The following is a 5,831-nucleotide window of genomic DNA, read 5'->3' as shown; positions in this document are numbered from 1 at the left end:
TTTTCCTAGAAAATCCAAAACAAATGCATTTCAGGCGGCTTTTTTAAGCAAAAGAAGACACAACTTTGTCATGGTTGCGGGAGATAAAGCTTGACTTGGGACTCAGCCTCCCTCCTTTCCCACCCGAGTTAAACATACCGGAGAAGGCCCTGGACCCTACCCACTACCGCCGTCCTTGATAAGCTGACATCGGCGGCGCAGACTGCTACGATTTACATAATGCAACCCGAAGCCAAAATACACGGACTTTAAGCAGCTTCTCACGACGCACCGAAAGCCTGCGAAAATACTAACACGGCCCATGGGAGCTTCGGGCGTTCTGCTGCTTGGCCACTGACCAAACTGTGAACTCTGCTCGGGCTTTTTTATATGCGGTACGTTTCGTCCCGTCACTAGCGCATTTTTACTGAGGCAGTCTGTATTTGCGGACATTTATTATTCCTTGCTTCTCGGTTTAGGTCAGGCTCAGGCAGCGTGTGATCGTGTGATTATTTGCTAGCGTCATTCTACTTCCAAGTCAAATTTCGGAGCACCTGCGCAGGTATTGAGTATGATGCATTCGTTGTGATCTTGGGTGTGATTGGGCGTGATTCACTGCGTCACACGGTAAGGTTGAATACAAGAGGCAGGTAATGTGCCAACATTCGTGCTAATCCCTCTGGCCCGACGGTTGCGTGGAAGTGGTATGAACAGCATGGGTGGCTCATTAATTGATGCATCAGTTAACGGTGGCATTGGAGTTGTGCCGTCAAGCAACAACATAGTTATACCCTGCTCAGTTGGCGCCCTTTTTAGACCAACTGACCAACTTGCATAGGCGTAATTATGATAACGTTTCATGTCACTGCACTGGTTGAAAGCTTGTACATATCCATGTTCTTGCATTTTGTACCTATATCATGTTGCTCATGAAAGGTTGGTTGGTATGATGCTCCAGACTGTTGATGTCTGGTAGGGTGTGGTACAACAACTGCAAGATGGATACAGGTGTCGGTGGCAGTTGTGTTAACTTGTTGATATTCACATGCTGTGCATGCATGTCAAGGATGGTTAGATCAAGCAGGAGAGGTGCCAGAGTACTTGCACATTTGTGGAAGGAGAAAAGATGAGGTATAGATGATGCAGGATAATGGAATGCAAGTTTTTTGCCTCAGTAAGGGACTTGAAGACTGGTTTGGGTAACCTAGGCTGCAGGAAAATTGCCTGATAAAACAAGATCTGAGAAATATTAACAGTCAGTAAACAAGGACTTTAGGTCATTGCAGATAGGACAAGTCCTGACTTCTGCCAAGCTGGTCAGCTTTTGACTGAAACCTTATGTTCCCTTTTTAAGTATTTGTAGTGTGAACACTCAGTGACAGTGAAAAATATGGTAATAGGCAAAGGGACCTCTCAAGGGGTATACTGTGGAGATTCTTTCCATGCTTAATCAGACAATGCTCATGATTGTGGAAAGTGGGGGTGTCATGAAGTGTGTGGAAGTGTCATGCCTTGCCCACACAGAGATACCCCTCCTGTCCTATACTTGTGAAGATAATGGTCACCATCTAGCAAACTAAAGTTGTAAATTGTAACCAGCCAGAGAGTTTTTTGCTATGTCCTCTTATTTACTCTGTCCTATCTGTGTGCTCATTAATTGGCCATGGTAGTGGTAACTATACACAGATACTTCAAGCATTGAAGTGTCATGCATTGAGTGAGAGGTCTCAAAGTGAAGTAAGTAGAGCTCTTCAGGTAGATACTTCAAGCATGGAAGTGTCATGCAATGATTTGAGAGGTCTCAAAGTGAAATAAGTAGAGATTAAGACTGAGCTAAATTCAAGGAAAGCCAATTCTAACAGCATTATGGAAGAAGACATTGTTTTGGCAGTTACATGGATGAGTGGTCATGTCAGCATTGGTTACTGAGCTCAGACTGAGGCAACTCCTGCAACGTAAGGATAACTGAACAGGCAGAATCTGTCAGGCCCAGGCTCAGGTGGCCTCAGGCCAGGCCCAGATAGTCAGAACACAAGCTTTGATGTCAGTATTTGTGGTATAGACATCTGAAGAGCCACCAGTAGTGCCTCAAGGAGCAGTACTTTTTAGGGTTTGTCAGCTACATGACCCTCTCTGTCCTCTGCCCCCCATGCATTGGAGTGATGACTTGACCCTCCTGTCCAGTCCCTTCCCATCTGCTGGTGCAGTGACCTGAGCCCTCCCACCTGGTGCAGTGACCTGAGCCCTCCCATCTGCTGGTGCAGTGACCTGAGCCCTCCCATCTGCTGGTGCAGTGACCTGAGTCCTCCCATCTGCTGGTGCAGTGACCTGAGCCCTCCCATGCTGGTGCAGTGACCTGAGCCCTCCCACCTGCTGGTGCATGACCGAGCCCTCCATCTGCTGGTGCAGTGACCTGAGCCCTCCCATCTGCCAGAGTGGTGACCCTTGTCCCTTGTGACCAGTGTGGTGACCCTTGTCCCTTCTTCTGCTTGAGTAGTGACTTGAATCCTCTATGCCCATTCCACCATCTACCAGAGCAGTGGCCCGACCCTCCTGTCCCCTCCCCTCCCATATGTCAGTGCGGCGACCTGATCTCCCACGTCCCATCCTCTGCCATCTGCCGGAGTGGTGATCTGACCCCTCCTTCTCATGGGTGCCAGCATTGGCAGGTAGGCATGAGAACCAAGCTGGCTTAGGCATGCCGTCGGTTCCCCTGTCGCTGTACCTGTTGCTGTGGTTTAGCACATATCGTTGTTGAAAATATTGGTGTGAGCGGCGGGCAGTGGCGTGGGGAACTGAAAGAGGAAAGGAGTCTCTGAAGTCATCAAAATCAATGAATAATGTGGTTAAACCCTACCAGGTGCATTTCCAATGCTGCCAATGCTAGCTGAGCTCTCAAAGTGCTGGTGCTGCCTGCCAGTCCTCATCGTTTGGCCATTGTCGGCGTGTGCGTTGGGCCGTTTTGTGGTCGACATGCCATCTCTGGACGCGTTTTAGCGGAGGGGAGCGGGGCGGGTTTGACGCGCGCAGCAATAAGTCAGTCGCCCTCCTAGCGGCCGGGTCAAGCAAAGGTGGAAATACGGGCGTTCTCGGCAAAGTAGGTCCCTGCTGTAGCATCAGCCTCAGCCACAGCTGCAGCCACAGCCGCAGGTGTAGCCGCAGGTGTAGGCGCAGGGAAGCCGCAGCTGTAGCCGCAGCTGTAGCCGCAGGCATAGCCGCCCGTGGCAGATGCTGGGAACACGTGACGTAGGAGATACTGGGACACTGGGATGCTGGGACACCACGTAGCACAGAAAACACACGCGAAGTGGCGTCCGGCGAAGTGGATTGCTGCAGTAGGGGTGTTGTGTCCAGTGGTGGCATTCATATGTGGTAGGAAAGCATGTGTTAAGGGAGTAGGGCATGCTTAAAGGAAGTAGGGTGGCGTGCCCCCTTGTGGCATTCAAGACGTGTTGGGATGGCAATGCTGAATGGAATGCTCCACATTTGGAGTGGGGTTTTGAAACTGAGTGGCATCTTGAAGATCATTCATTGCAATTCACAGCCTCACCTTTCCGAAGACTTTAAACCTTTTTGCTTCTAAGCTAGACGCCCGCGAACCTATGCAGACTTCTTCGGACATAGTACTACAAGTTAGCCCAGGCATGCATGCCGCCATAACAATGTCGCGCAAGTACTGCCACCCCATAGTCCATTCAGTGTCAAAGCCCAAGATAAGTGTGATCATCAAGGTATTCGTATCTGGCGTACGTCAGCATCATTTCTACAATCACAATCAGCGGAGTTCAGTTGGCTCGAAAGCAATATTTGGCATTCAGTGCGAGTTTCGGGCACGATTTGGCTTTTTGGTTATTTGATTATAAGAGCCATTTCGACCAAAAATAATCATTGCAGGGCTTTATTAGAGGTGGGATGATGGAAGATGGGTAGCGTTGGAGCGGGACTACGGGCGCCAGGGGGCTATCCGTCAAGTCTTGTTTTGTGCTTCATATTACAAGGCTTTGGACAATAGTGCTAGTTGTGACGGAAATTAGACTGGGAATCGAATGATGTAAGAAAAGCGCCACAACCGAGCATGTGAATGCGAGTGGAAAATGTAAATCATGGATTGATATCCAAGAACACTACGAGAAAAGACCAAAACACACGCGCATCACGACAGTTGGGCTCTGCCAATCACGCGCCGATTGCACACCTCGAGAAATTAAAATTTTACGAGTGGGTTCGCTGAGACAAGAATTTCACGTCGCCAGTTCGGCAGCCCTGTGACGTCATACAAACGTTTGATGACAAGCAAGCGATGTGTATGGAGCATAGTTGCTAAAAGGTGTTTTTTACAACAGTTCTTGTGCACTTAAGGCATGCCAATAGTTATAACTGTGTTTGTTGGCGTCTAAGCTGAGTGTGCCAATAGTTACAAGTTCATCACGTAATGTTTGCCTCGGTATCTTCAAATGTGGCAGATTCCCTTTAAGTTTTGGCAAGGGCGACGGCAATTTCCTGAGATGTGAATGTGCTCTCACCACTTTTGCCCTTTGTTTTCAGTTGTATATGGGAGCGGCGTACAAAATGGACAGGTGGCTTGCTACTGCGTTATTGGTCATTCTCTGCCTGCGGCCAGGTAAGAAATCACTTACAAAACGCGATAGCCCCTTTTTGACAATAGTTTCCTAGGTGGTTGGTTTCAACACCGACACGTTCATTTCGTCGTGTTCTTGGTGTGCTTCTCGAAAGGCCGAAGACGATTTTAACGTCACGTCTGTGATGCGATTCATATGCTTACAAATTGTCTGGAAGGGAACGACATTGGGGGGGGGGGGGGGGGGGGGGAGGAAGGGGGGTCGTTTGCGCGTGTGCGTTGCTTCTCCCTGCTCGTTGTAAAAGACACGACCGGTGCAGGCTGACTGACGCGAACTGGGCGGCACATCACGCTGGTCACGCTGGGAAAACCGGACACCATCTATCCGATTTGTTTGTCGAATGCGTCACGTTTCCATATGGAATTCCCGTTATTTGTTCACTGAGATCAACACCTTGTTAAGCGTTAACATTCGGCTGCCCAGTGTGACCCTGTGCGAGACTTAAGTATACGGAGTGAAACGCGAACCGCAGACAATGCTATGCGGTGCATTGTGCGAAAACACGGGGTCGCCAGAAAACACGTCCATTATTCCGTCAAGGATTGTTTGTCAGCCGGTAGTCGACCTCAGCGTGCAGCCGGATATGCTAGGAACCTATTGTGATGCTGATCCTCGCTATTGTCGAAGAGAAGGGACTTCCTCTACGCAGTGCCAGGTCATCGACGTTTGCGGGATAACATTTTGTTGTTACGATTGTGTCAACGCATTGTTGACACAATCCCGCATCCCGCTCTTCGGTGCCGATGTGTGGCTATCGCCACGTGTTAATCGTCAGTTAGGTTTTATTTCCTCGGGACATCACTGAAGGAAAAGTCCATGCTCAACGAAACATATATCCTTCAGATATTGAAGCACATACCTGTACGCTGGTTCAGTGCATAGTCATGGGAACTCATCTTTAAGTGTTCAGTAAACCGCGGTAGAAACCGGCAGTTAGTCCATACACCTTTCACTTCATTTAAGATGCCTGAGGCCGGCGCAGAAGGGACGCAGAAACATTCAGAAGTCGTGTCGGTTGTAAATGATTGGTCTTCATTTCGCTTATGTCCATGGAGGCCAAAACCAAACTGATAACCGAAGATAACTGAATAAATGGGATTGCGTCATCATATAGTCTGCCCGTTTTACTTAATCCTGGCTTGTGCTCTTTGGTTTGTGGATATTTGTGATGCTGGTTCATGTATGCATATGCCACGTCCTAAGTGTGCTTGG

This window comes from Pollicipes pollicipes, unplaced genomic scaffold (genome assembly GCF_011947565.3).
Source record: "Pollicipes pollicipes isolate AB1234 unplaced genomic scaffold, Ppol_2.1 Scaffold_6052;HRSCAF=7182_pilon_pilon_pilon, whole genome shotgun sequence".
NCBI classification, from domain to species: Eukaryota; Metazoa; Arthropoda; class Thecostraca; order Pollicipedomorpha; family Pollicipedidae; genus Pollicipes; species Pollicipes pollicipes.
The sequence above is the reverse complement of the archived record's forward strand: the minus strand, read 5'-3'. Positions refer to the sequence as shown.